Raw genomic sequence first — 13977 nt, 5'->3', positions numbered from 1 at the left:
TTTCAGTAACAGAGTTATAACACAAAAAAACTGCAAGATTACCTGAACGGGGATTGTTGCTTTCTCCGCTGAAGTGTTTTTACGCCACAGTCGCTTTTACTAACACAACAAATATTCTATTCGCGTATACATCAATAAAACCTTAACAGATGTTTCAAGCTGGTAGGGTTATACGTAAGCTACTAACGTAGGGGATCGAAATATATTTATCTCACATAGCTTGATCCTGAAGAGAAGTTTTTCAGCGTGTTTAATCAAAGAGATGAACTGGAAAAAAGAAGAGAAAAACAGTGCTCGCACTAGTTGTGGCGAAACAGTTGCGTGAGTAATTTTTCAGAGGGGAATATCTACGACAAACTGAAGTCAGCCTCTAGCCTTTCTAGTTATATTGCCTTTCTTTTACGAGTGTTCAGAAGTGTCTTCAGCTTTTATAATTAGCATTCTAAATGCCTTACTTTTATTTTGGAAAGGAAGTTTTAACACACGCCAATACTTCATCCTCCTCTGTACATGGAGAATGACATACCTTCGACTTCGTAAACAGAAAATCAATTGTAAGATTTAATGTCTAAAATTAAGTGCATTTGCTGGAAATTGTTATAAGGGTAACATATCGTAATCTGTATTAAAGAAAATAAGCATCTAAACACCATTTTTTTATTTAAGCACCATTTGTATGAAAGAAAATAAGCACCTAAGCGCCATTTGTTATTTATTAGCTGGATTACCTTGTTGGTACTTAATTTCGAGGATCTTTATTTTCGCATTTTTTCACTCAAGTAAAGACCCGCGCATGAAAAAGGCGTCGCAGAATATAAACAAGCGAAATTTAATCCTCTGTGGAGAATTCAAATCGCAGGAAAAAAAGATCAGAATTTGAAAAAAATAGCATATACAGGATATGTTTCAACAAATACACAAATTATTAACTGCTCTTACTGGTAACTCCTATTTTCTATCTTCTGTTGTCAAATGAGGTTAATTTGCAAAGATTTGGTTCATGGAAGAGAGAATTCAGTAATCATCTTTGTTAAATGTTAAAACATTTTGAAATGATTCGGAGCCACTTGAGTTGCGAAATTTAATGCCTTTTTTATATTTGCCTATTGAAAAAGCGATAATAAAACCCGGCGAAGTATTGCTTCGCCAAAATCGCGAAATTAAGTACCCGAGAAATTGTAAAAAAAAGTACTCGTGAAATCAAGTAAGATGAAGCTCATTGGGGATGTTCACAATGTTTCTTTTTGCCCGAAGATTGTGGGAAACCATAAACTGAAGATATCACTGAAATGTCTTATTTTACGTCCTCTCCTATCGAAGAACTTAACGCAAAACATATTATCGTTCGCCTGACTTTTTCATGATTGATCAGCTTTCATGATTGACCCATAGCTTACGTCTGCACGAACGTGTGTGTTTAATTAAGTGAACGCAAGGGAACTGAACGAGGAATTTTAGGGGGAAATGGTTGTCTCAGCTGGGGTTGTTCTGGTTTAAGTGGGATCAAGACTTTCGGTGTAGTTCTTTAACTCTTATACAATAGAAATATTGGTAAACTGCGAATCTTGCCCAGAATAGTACAGTGCCATCTCCAATGGCTGGAGCGGATACAGGGGTAGTTCGGGTTGTTCAGTCGAACCCCCTAAATTTCCCCTCAAAATGCTGGAAATCCTGTTTGCGAAGACCTAATTTTCAAAATCTCCCGGGAGAGCATGCCCTCGAACAATTCTCCGAACCCCCCTTGACTTTATCCTGGATTCGCACCTGAATGGGAGACCATCTCAGTCATGAAAGAACAGATATACTACAAAGTCACAACTGAAGAAAGCGAGACTAGCTCTACCATAAGCATAAGTAACCTAGATTTGTAAATTATAATAGAACCCTTGGAGCAGAACCAAATTGTTTCACAGACATCAATATATTTAAAAAGCCCACACAGATGTTTAAAGCTGTATTTGATTTATGCGCAAGCAATTGATAAACATATAGTCTGTTTTATTTTTAATTCATTTGAAGGAGCTTTTACATGCAAAGCGTCTTTTTTCTTTTATCAACAGGCACAAGTAGCCTTAAAAAATTTAACCGGTAAGTTAAATATGTAAAGGTTTCGAAGAAGACAAACTAAATTAAAGTTCAACCCGTTTTAGTTGCTAGCCAAAAGAATGCTTATATCCACCAGCATAATCCTAAAAAATAATCTAGCTCTCAAATATATTATTTTTGGTTATTGAAAGCTTTAACTTTTTTCACGGTAAGACATTTCGCAGTTCAGTTTGCTATCAATGCAAATACTTCTAATTTATAAGTGCTATCCGGAGGCCGTTATCTCTGGAATTAAATATTCAAAACTGTAGTAAACTGAATAGTCAATCATACTTTTACTTCCACGTGTTTTGTGAGTATTCCAATAACGGAGGATTTTGCGATCATAATTAAATATTTGGGAAGAACTTGTCAAAAATGTCAATGGAGCATTTCATTTTTCTCAGTATTCATTTACAAAATATTTGCAAACACAGCTCAATGGTTTATTCTTTTCAATTTCTCAGACTGAAAAAAAAAAACAGCTGAAGACGTTTTTCCTGTACAATAAGCAATTAATTCTCATATATGAGAACGATCCTTCGCAGTAAAGCACTATTTGAGCAATAGTGAAAATCAGACCTGAAAAAAATTTCAGGCCTGTACGGGACTCGAACCACTGACCTCTGCGATACTAGTGCAGCGCTCTACCAATTGAGCTAACAAGCCAACTGGGAGCAGGCCATCAAATTAATTCGATATAAACCCGCTGCACTAGTATCGCAGAGGTCAGTGGTTCGAGTCCCGTACAGGCCTGAAATTTTTTTCAGGTCTGATTTTCACTATTGCTTAAATAGTGCTTTACTGCGAAGGATCGTTCTCATATACGTCTCATAACCGCAGTTCACACATATGTTTCATATGTTTGTTGTTGTTTGATTTATCATCTACGGGTTTATATCGAATTAATTTGATGGCCTGCTCCCAGTTGGCTTGTTAGCTCAACTGGTAGAGCGCTGCACTAGTATCGCAGAGGTCAGTGGTTCGAGTCCCGTACAGGCCTGAAATTTTTTTCAGGTCTGATTTTCACTATTGCTCAAATAGTGCTTTACTGCGAAGGATCGTTCTCATATACGTCTCATAACCGCAGTTCACACATATGTTTCATATGTTTGTTCTTGTTTGATTTATCATCTACGGGTTTATATCGAATTAATTTGATGGCCTACTCCCAGTTGGCTTGTTAGCTCAATTGGTAGAGCGCTGCACTAGTATCGCAGAGGTCAGTGGTTCGAGTCCCGTACAGGCCTGAAATTTTTTTCAGGTCTGATTTTCACTATTGCTCAAATAGTGCTTTACTGCGAAGGATCGTTCTCATATACGTCTCATAACCGCAGTTCACACATATGTTTCATATGTTTGTTGTTGTTTAATTCTCATATAGTAGATAATACGTAGCCAGAAAAACCGGCATGTTGTTTTTCGTTTTCAGGCGAAAGGAGACAATCGTGAGGCGGGTACGAAGTGCGAGTCGTCACGCGTGAGGGGAGAAGCGCGAAAAAATTCTCGCCTGTGCTCACGCTATTATTCAAGCTCTTACGCCCACAGACACACCTCCGATCACCAAACAATAACAGCGCTCAAAAAATTGGGGGATGGCCTTTTTTGCAAGCCGCACTTGGGGCCAATATGAGAACGACCACCGGTGAGATCGTCCCACGGTTCAACAAGGACTGAGATGTAGGATATGGATGACAAATCATAGTAAAACTGCCGCGAAGACATATACCACCCGCTAAACATAAGGAAAATACTTGCAGATTCTACTCTGAATTCGCTCGAAAAAGATTGGTACGAGTGTGGTCGCGGTGTACCTTGGAAAACTCTTGCATATCAAATGTTTGGCATGTTAAGGAAAAATGTGGTATCACATAACAAAGGTCTACCAAGGCAGCCCTTCTAATCACGTGGGCATTTAACAAATAATATCCTTATCACGAGACATTTATAATCCCCTAATTTGATTTTAAGTTCAAGTATTTCTATCAAAATCAATCAGTGAACTTGTACCATCTTCTATACTTTTTACGTAGGCTATATGTCGCTAGTCTACGTGTGGTAAGATTTACCAGATGGTTGTCCAGCGTTTAAGGTAAATAATCTCCGAAGAGCGGTTGGCTGAGGTGGAACTTCACTATGTAAGCTCCTGCAACTCAACGCCAGTTTCCTTGCAGGAACCGAGTTTTTACGTCGTGAATTATGCAACTTTGAACCTATTTTCTATGTTTGGTGACCTGCTCTGTAGAGAAACGCACTCGAAATAATAAGCTGATAGAAATGCATCTCGTTGTATTGTATTTTATTACACGACTCAGGCAGTCAGAGGGCCAATAACTAAAATCAACCAATCAAAATGCTCTATTGCCGGTCCAATATTCTCTAAGTATTGGACCGGGCACTGTCCCGAATGGTCCCGAATGATACCGCACTTGTGTTCCTTTGAACTTCAGTCGTATAATAAATCTCTTAATAACCAAGCTTGCTCGGGACCGTACTGGAAGAATATCGGCCCTCGGTCTTTTGTACGGACCTCGCTGCGCTCGGTCCGTACTGTCAAGACCCCGGGCCGATATTCTCCCAGTACGGCCCTCGCGCTTGGTTATTAAGATATATGTATTGTATTGTTGTATTGTATTGCAGATACTGAATGTGTTTGCTCGAGGAAAATATATTCCGTGCCGTGCAATGATCGCCCTTGATTTTTTTCGGCGGGAAAATTAGAGACGGCAGGGACTGCCAAGTAAACATTTCTATGAACTGCTGCTGCCCAACTAACCGCGGAATATGCAAGGTCTTCTTCCCAAGAATAGATGTTCTTGATTGGCTGCATTGCTATTGCAGGACGAAATATTACATACAAGTGATGATTTAAGGATTTGATTTGAATCCAATAATAATAATAATAATAACAAAGGTCTTTATTAGGCACTCTAACCAACAAAACGTGTTTAGTTACTATGCCCAGTAAGCAAATGTAAAACTAATTAACTAACTAGATAACTAACTAACAAGAGAACAAACATCTATCAACAAAAGTCCTCTTGAAACGTTCAGTTCTCAGTACAAGCGGGAGAATATAATTATGGCGCCTCTTACGTAGCGTAACTATTGGTCGCCCTGGTGGCAAAAGGTCATCTAAAGCTGTTGTAAATCGCTGTCGGTGATCTTGGCCCACAACTTCTTATCTTTTAGAGTAATAATATTTTCAATCGAAAAAATCTCTTTACAGTAACCAAGCTTCAAACGGCTGAGACAGATTTCTTAGTTGAAATTCCGTTTAAAAAGGACGAGAAACTGACTAAGGGTTGAAACTTAGTTTAATAATGTTTTCCTCTCTTGTGCCCACCTCGAATAGCCCTAGCTACTTGCAGGCCCAAGCATTGTAATTTTCCGTATTAAGCTTAAATAAAATTTGTTGTTGTTGTTGCTATTGTAGTTTGACTGATTCAGAAAGACAGAGATTTAGAACGTCAAAAACACAGACTCAACGGCACTCACTCGATATATTTATACGTGTCTCCTCTATAACAAAAACCACCACAATTCGCCAATTTACATTTCAAATTGTATTTTTAGCTGCACAAGAACAATGTCTGCCAGAGAGGGCATTAAATTGTTTTTCTTCCATCCATGACGACCTAGCTGATCACGCAGTACGCTCCACCTTTAGCTTCTTCATTTACTGAAAGGCGACGTCATCAGCCTCCGTGTGATGGAATGAGGCGTCTTCCACAGAAAGCAAAAAGCTGGAACGTCTTAATAGCTACTTTAAATAAATTTTTCAGAAGATTCTCTCTTCAATTGACATATGGAGAAATATGGCATGTTACCCTTCCACGGGCCGCCTCAGCTGCTCTTAAGGTTTTCAAAACAGCTTGCATCCATTTTACGAGCATTGAGTCCGGCTGTAGGGGATAAGAAAGACGTAAATACATTACAAGATAAAACAAAACAAAACAACAATAACAACAAAAAAAGTTAAATATATAAAGTAACCTTCCCAGCATGAAAACGAACAGAAAAGATGTCATGAAATCCGTTTTACACAAACGCCCCAGCCGGACCAACACTCAACGTCTTCAAATAACTAAGGAGAAAGTGCTAGCTACCTTTCTATAATATCAGGAAATGGATAGACTTTCTAGTCTTCCCGGATACGGACGAATAAAGCGTAGGTCTCGTCTCCTGCATTTATTAATTAGTTAGTTTGGTTAGGCTGGGGACGTTAAAGAAACCACTCACGAGATTACTGTGATGTGGTCTCGCCTGTTTACTGAGAATTTGGGGTTAGGTGTCAAATGGGACGAAAGCTTTGTTCCTTTCTCTTTCCATTCCCGTGGCTAATAAATGAAATTAAAATTAAAATTAAAAATCAGATAAGTAAAAATAACATGGCCTTGGTGTAAAATTGAAAGAAACCACACAAAGTACATGTCACTCACAAAACTGTAAACTTTTCAAGAGACCCCAGGGCTGTGGGTGAATCTGAAGTGATTATTTAAGAAGCCTGACTGTCAATGAAACCTTTACAATCCAGCATTAATATTTATGATATTCTCCACACTGTTCTCTCTACATTTCCTATGAAACTGACAAGGAGAATTTGTTTGTCAATCAAGAGTTTGTTGGATTGGTGATTAGAATTTCCTTGATTCTCATTGGACCTTTACTTTTGATTTCAGGGTGATACTGTAAGGAGAAATTAGAACCCAGTCCCCATCAGGGGTTTCTTTGATATTAATTATGCCCATTATGTAATTTGGAATAATAAAGAGATAAGAATTGATAACAAATCTATCTTCTATGAAAATGTGCAGACTGTGTAATTATTTATTTAAATGATCTATTGTTTAGTTTGGATGATATAATTATGCCCTTGAAAACATAAAGAATACAGGGCTTGATTCCAATTTTTTGACATGGTCTGCCTTACAATTGTCTGTGCCTAAAGACAAGTTATCCTCTTTTCCACTGGTGGAATTTGATCCTATGACATTCATATACAATAATGTCGAATTCTACATGTACTCAGCTGAGTCAAAACAGCTCTATTCACTGATGATTATTGATAAAGCTAAATATCCAGGGAATAGATTAAAAACCCTGTCAGCTGATTTGGAACTTTCAGACCCATTGCATGAGATATTCTTGATCTCCTACGTGGCAGGTGAAACTTATGTCTGGTCTTTTCAGTATAAATAATTATAATAACATTTTAATTCACAAATACCAAATTATTTAAAATTGGGTTAATTGAGTCAAAGGTGTGTTCCTTCTGCGCAATTTTCAAAGAAGATTTATACTATCTCTTTTATCATAAAAGAGATGGTATAAGTCTTCTAAGTCTGTGGTATAAGTCTTCTCTGGCATCTTTTCTGCATAATCATCACTTTCTTCCGCATAATATTGCCAAAAATTTCCACATGATTTTCTATTTTTTTCCGTACCCTATCAGATGGTCTGTTTATTACTGCTCAGTATGCATGAGCCTTTTAGAACAGGTTTACAATTGGTGCTCTAATTCTCTGAGTCAAAATCTGAACTTCTCTCTGACAGAAATTATAATTGGCATTTTAAATAGAAATTACCTACTAAATTATCTGATAATGCTTGCCTGGTAAACTGTGTATATGGGAGCGTAGAAGAAATAAGTCACTTCCAAAGTTTAATTTGTTTCAAGAAGGAGAGTGAAAGATGTATTACCTTAAGATATAAGAAGCTTCAAGATTTTAGGAAATGATAGGAACCATTATTATGAGAATTCTTGTTGTGATACTGTGTGGAGGAAATATGCATGTGGATGGTTCCTTGAAAATCTCCATTGTCTATTTTTATTATCAACTAACTCATGCTTCAAAATCTAATTGAAGTATTTGCACTGTGTCTGTGATATGTTGTGCTGTCTACCTCTCTAGTATATAATTATATTATAAGTTACAGTATTAACTGTAATAGGGATAGCATTGTGGGTAAAGTAAATAATAATCAGAATGAAAAAATAAACTTTAATTACAGCAGCTACAAATATGTGGCCAACTTAGTAAGGAATTAAATGTAACAAGTATTCAGCACCATCACCTCAATATCACATCCCAGGACAGTATCAACAAACTCTGTACTTATGTCCAGAAGACATTTGGGGGATTGGACATACTGATAAACAATTCTCGACTGGTGTTTTGCTTATGGTGGGAACTTGATATGTTGTAGGGTATAGGCATTGGCCAATGTTTACTAGTTTTTCCAGACATTTTATCTATGATCAATAACCTCCATTTGGTGCAAAAATGTGTGCAGGTGTTTGTCTGTAGAATTCATCTGATTAGTCAGGAACAAAATGTTTTCCAAGAGTGAAGCTCAAGAAAAAAGTGTGAGCTTGTAATAATGTCAGTATGTCCTATTATCTTCAATTACATTTCAAGCATAGGCTTTTCTCAAATCAAATGTTAGTTTTGAAAATTTATGAACATAAACTGAGAAAAATCACCAGTGCTCCCCAGTTTTAGTTGGGGCACACTCAGTCATACGATGCATTTAGACCAACAGCATTTGAGTGAAGCTACTTTATGAATTATAATGAATAAATTGTATAATTTCCACTGATATACTTAAATGAGGAAGAAGAGAAGGAAAATAAATAATGAGAAAACATGAAACAAAATTGTTTTGCATTGATAAATTGAATTCATTTCAATACATTTGGAACAGAATTAAATTAAAAACTAACAACCTGAATAAAATTGGAACATATTAACTTAAAGTGCACCTAAAACCAAAATTTTTTTTTTCGCTTAACGAAATAAGCTTATTTTTTGGAGTATTTCTGTGCAAAAATTTTTTAATTTGCTCAAATCTTTAATTTTCTATGCCCAGTCAAAATACGGAAAATCGGCAGCCATCTTGCCCCACGACCGAGTTTAAAGAAGAATGGCTCTAGCGGGTAATGTGACGTCAAATCGAGAACACGAAAGTCTGCATCTCACACATTTTCACTTGTTTGGGAAGATTGTCGTCGATATTGTCTGAAATATGCCGACTAGGTGTGTTGTATGAAGAATGTATGAAGCGCGATACCCTCTTGCAAATTTCCCACGTTGCTACATCCTTCTACAACACACTTAGTCGGCATATTTTCGGACAATTATCGACTACAACCTTCCCAAACAAGTGAAAATGTGTGAAATGCAGACTTTCGTGTTCTCGATTTGACGTCACATTACCCACTAGACCCATTCCTCTTTAAACTCGGTCGTGGGGCAAGATGGCGGCCGATTTTCCGTATTTTGACTGGGCATAGAAAATTGAAGATTTGAGCAAATAAAAAAATTTTTGCGCAGAAATACTCAAAAAAATAAGCTTACTTCGTTAAGCGAAAAAAATTTTTTGGGTGTAGGTGCACTTTAAAAGAAGTTCAGACTTTCTCCTTGAAGCCCATCCTTTCTCTTAATTATTACAAATTTTAAGGTCTAATTCACAGCAGTACTGTTTCCAGCTTTGTTATTATTTAAACAACAAAGGCTTGAGGAGGGCTTTAATATCCAGGGGGTCATGGAGCTTAAATAACCAAATCTATGCATGTATTTTCTTGTTCACAGGTAGATAGGCCTTATAATAACTGGGGGCCAGGGTTAAACAGTTGCAAGTGGCAGTTTATATTATCCCCTCCTCCTTCCACTATAGAATTTTTATTTTTATCTGCGGGAAGCAGTTCTTTACATACAAAACAAATCCAATATGTTGTCCTTTGCATCCAAACTTTCTCTGCAGGTCATCTCTGTCAGCAGTATTCATTATCACTTCAATCTGCCATTAAAAATATCAGCATTTCATTATCTCATGCTCTATAAAAAGTCACTCAGATGACTGGAAGAAGCCACTACATGCATGTACCCTGTTGTTTATTATAATCATGGAGGGGAGTGCTGTACTAGCAACTTAAACATTGAATTCATTACAATGAATAATGATTTCCCTACATAACTGTAACATGACTTGTGATATTGAGCAACCATGTCACAATTCCTGCTTTCTTAAACTTTGCTGAATGAACTTGCTTTGTTTCTTATTTGGAATAATGGCCGCAAGATTTGTTGTGGTGTGGTGAGTAACGAAGATGTAAATGCATTTTCCCAACAACAACAAGAAGAGAACTACAAAATTAAGGAAAATGCTCTTTGATCCAAACATTATCAATTTATGAGTTACTTGACACATTTGGTTTCTAGTACGTCAATCCATTATACTGAAGGAGGAATAAATTAATTTTATCGATTTCTCGCCTCACTTGGTGGCCGATATCAAGGGAAGGAAAAATGGCTTCTACATTTCGAAGGAAGGATTTTGATTGTTTAAAATAATCGCCTAAGTTTCGTGGTGCATGTCGTGACTAACGAAGAACAAAACCAAAACATCAAAGGGTTGGTCCATGTTTGAGGTTCAGTCCCTGGACTTTGAGGTCATGGCTTTTTCCACCAACCTATTGCTTGGTGATCAGTTCTTTCTACATTTGTTAGAGGATGAGTACGTAACGGTTCCAATAAGATACATTTCATAGACATTGAATCGGTTGAAAGTCTGTTAAGACCTCTCACCTGTCGAAGTACAAACGAGAATTTTCATCCCGGAGGGTGGAAGTTACTTCACACATCCGATGTACAAAGTGAAGAGGAGAATACTCTTTTTTAGAACAGGTTTTCAAATGTAACACAGCTGTCGAACGAACCGTCCTGACTTTACAATGCGACATCAATTTTTTCAGTACTAAATTCACGGCTATACACCATTACGAGTGCGGTTCCTAGGAAACTGGGTCGAGAGGTAGTCACGGCCAATCAAAACTAAGAAACCGCGTTCAAAGAAATCTCGGCTCTTGATTGCAAAATCTGGATTTTGATTTTGAAATTTGGAATTTGGATTTTGCGGTAAAACAAGTTATCCAAAAACGAGATACGACGCTGAGAAAACATGGATTTCTATGTCTCACAACTTTTGGGAAATCTAAAGAGGGATTTGCAACTGACTACGGCTGTTCTAGGTGGGGTCTCTATGGGTTCACCGATAGCTGTAAAACAGCAAAGATATCAGCTTTCATGTACTGGCTGTGGGACTCGCCGACTTCCCCTTTAGAGCCTTTAGGGCTTTAGAGCCGTTTTCCCGATATTCCACAAGTATTCGCAGTTATTTTTAACTCTTGAATAGAACTAGGATTATTTTAATAAAGTCATTAACAAGAAAGGCATAAAACAAAACGCCTCTGGCTCTTCGAATATCTTATCAAGATTACCTTCGGCTGCAAGTTTCTGTAAAATCGGTTCACTCATGTCTCCACCCTCTGGGACACTTTCCCGCTGACAATAACACTTGAAATAGTCAAGAGAAAATAATTGTGATTATTTGCTTTCGAACTATTTTAATCATTCCCATGATTCAATTTAATCAGAACACCTAAAAGTGATGTGAGCAAATAAGATGGGCTAGTTATATTAAAAAGAACCGATCCAGTTACTACAGACTTACCTCTATATTCACAAATTGTTTATAATAATAAAAATAATAATAATAATAATAATAATAATAATAATAGCTTTTATTTCTATAGCGCTCTCATCCTATGTTCAAGGCGCTTTATAACACTGTGCGGGGTACTTTGTCAGACTGCCAGTGGCAGTTTATAATCAATAAAGGCGATTTTTTTTCTTACAGCTGCCCCCTCCTTCCAATTCCCAGTAAACCGGCCAGACCACATCACAGTAATCTCGTGATGTGGGTTCTTTAACGTCCCCTGCTTAATCAAATTATCTAATTAATAAATGCAGGAGACGGGACCTACGGTTTATTCGTCCAGCGCTCTAACCAATAGCGCTTTATACTATTACTAAAAATAGATTTTGTTACGTGTAACCTATGAGACCCCCCGCACAGACTCAGACAAACATTGCGACCAGCTTAAGGAAATGTATGAGCGAGAGCTGTAAAATTAAAACAAAACGACGGAAAATTTCGTCAAAAAATGACTTGGCGTTCTAAAAGGAAGCGGCATGGTTGGTACCAAACACTGTTGTTGGGGTGAGTGTAAGACAGACTCAAGATATGCAGATAAATGACCAAAATCACTCAAAGAGTGAAAGGAATCAGGGAAGAAAGTATTCATTCCTTTCCCAAAACCTTCGCGAGACATGGCAAAGTGCAAGCGTTGGCTTGCTCGCGGAGTTTTTTACGGAGAAAAACACGACAAGAAACACTTAAGTTATATTTGTGCTCTTCACTGGCCCGGCGAAAAAGGTCTTACCGCCGAATTTCCCGATCCACTGAAGGCAAATCTAAGACCAGCGCAAGTAAGTTGAGCACATGCTCCTAAGAGGAAAGCACCGAAAGAAAGAGAAAATTCAGCGTCAAAGAAACAGAAATTATTCAATGACAACTGCATGAACATTAACTACATAAACTACATGAACTGGCCTTTAATAGAAACACAACCACTATTGAGCCAAATGTACAAAAATCCGCCGCTCGTATCTTACAAAAGAGGGCGATCGCTCAAAGACATACTCGTGAGGGCCAAACTTTGAATAGGCTATTCTAAACACGCGCTGGGGAGTCGTGTAGGCACGTCAACCCCCTTTTTACATTGTTTACATCAGAATTTTCTTGAAAAACTTTGGCAGCAAACCATTTTCCATGATCGATTGCCGGATCAAGGGTGTGATAATTCCCGCATCTCACACAGTCTGTACAAGATCTTCTCGTTTACCGCTTAATTTTAAGCCCCTACATTTTAACCACCGTTTTAGCTGGTCTACATTGTATTCTTCCGGTTCTCTTTCAAATTTGGAGCCAGGAACGCCGTCCTCTTCGGTCAGAACTGTAAGAGAATAAGCGAACTACTCGCCATTTCCCTTGTAGCTCTCAAAGAAGTGGAGTTTATTTGTCTGAGTCATGCGGGGGGTCTAAAATTTCATGACGTCATTAGTATAAAGCGCTATTGAGCTAACCGGGAGGCGGTTTGATGACAACTGTCAAAAGACGAGAATGCTGTCTGTTCTCCTTAAAGAAAATAAAACAGAGACATATCTGTCTTCACTTTTAAAAATACGTCGAATAATGAACAACGCTATTATCGTGTTATCAGATCTCAAAGAACAAAAAACACAATCAAGAGGTAAGAAACGGCCATTTTCAAAATCAACTGAGTTTGACTAATGGTCGTGGGTCGTGGGTCGTGGGTACAAGTCGAGGGTCGTGGGTGTGGGTGTGGGTGTGGGTGTGGGTAAGAGTCGTGGGTGTGGTTAATACTTAATAATAAAAATAACCATTTAAAATATTGAATATAATAATACATAAATTTTATACAACCCTGTCATTCATTAATTTAACTGTTCTTTCTTCCAGTTATTTTATTTTGTTTATTCAATTTACCCTACTTTACGTCTACTTTTATCTGTTATCTTACTGTCAATGAAATTAGTTTCAGTTTCGCGACGGGAAGAGAGATAAATCTTGTAATTACATTAAATTAGTTTCACGACACGATAATTCCGGATCTGTCACCAGCGCGATCGCCGACGAGCGTCTATTGGTCGGCTACTCTGGGATTTGATTTTTCCCTTTTTCTGCTTTTTAGGGTTGTTGTCAAGGGAAATCCACAGGACATTCTTTTGTTCTCTTCCAGTTTTCAAGCCCCAGACGATAAAACTTTCCCGAGGTAACTTACTTAGGGAAAAATCGGTCACACTTGCAAATTTGAGCTTCCCTAGGACAAAACCCTGTAGTGTGACAACAGCTGATATCGCGTTTACGATCCTCCACTGTCGAGTTACCAGTCTGGCAGAGGTTATGTGTGTGCCTTTTGAGTCAGTCGACTTGTGCACAATCAGTTTTCCTTTGTGTATACAG

The 13977-nt window shown here is 37.8% G+C and overlaps 1 long non-coding RNA gene across 1 annotated transcript; it reads right to left on the bottom strand.

The window, feature by feature from the left end:
• Nucleotides 1–4982: 4982 nt before the first annotated feature.
• Nucleotides 4983–10868, bottom strand: LOC148742348 (uncharacterized). Its single transcript, XR_015999540.1, has 4 exons — nt 10677–10868; nt 9485–9888; nt 6328–8839; nt 4983–5990 (listed from the first exon to the last, which is right to left on the bottom strand). It is a non-coding gene; the product is annotated as an uncharacterized LOC148742348 (long non-coding RNA).
• Between the last annotated feature and the right edge of the window lie 3109 nt (nt 10869–13977).

The sequence above is a fragment of the Stylophora pistillata genome, chromosome 1 (assembly GCF_964205215.1).
Source record: "Stylophora pistillata chromosome 1, jaStyPist1.2, whole genome shotgun sequence".
In the NCBI taxonomy this organism is placed as follows: Eukaryota; Metazoa; Cnidaria; class Anthozoa; order Scleractinia; family Pocilloporidae; genus Stylophora; species Stylophora pistillata.
Note: the sequence above shows the minus strand (reverse complement) of the source record. Positions and strands in the feature narration are given on the sequence as shown.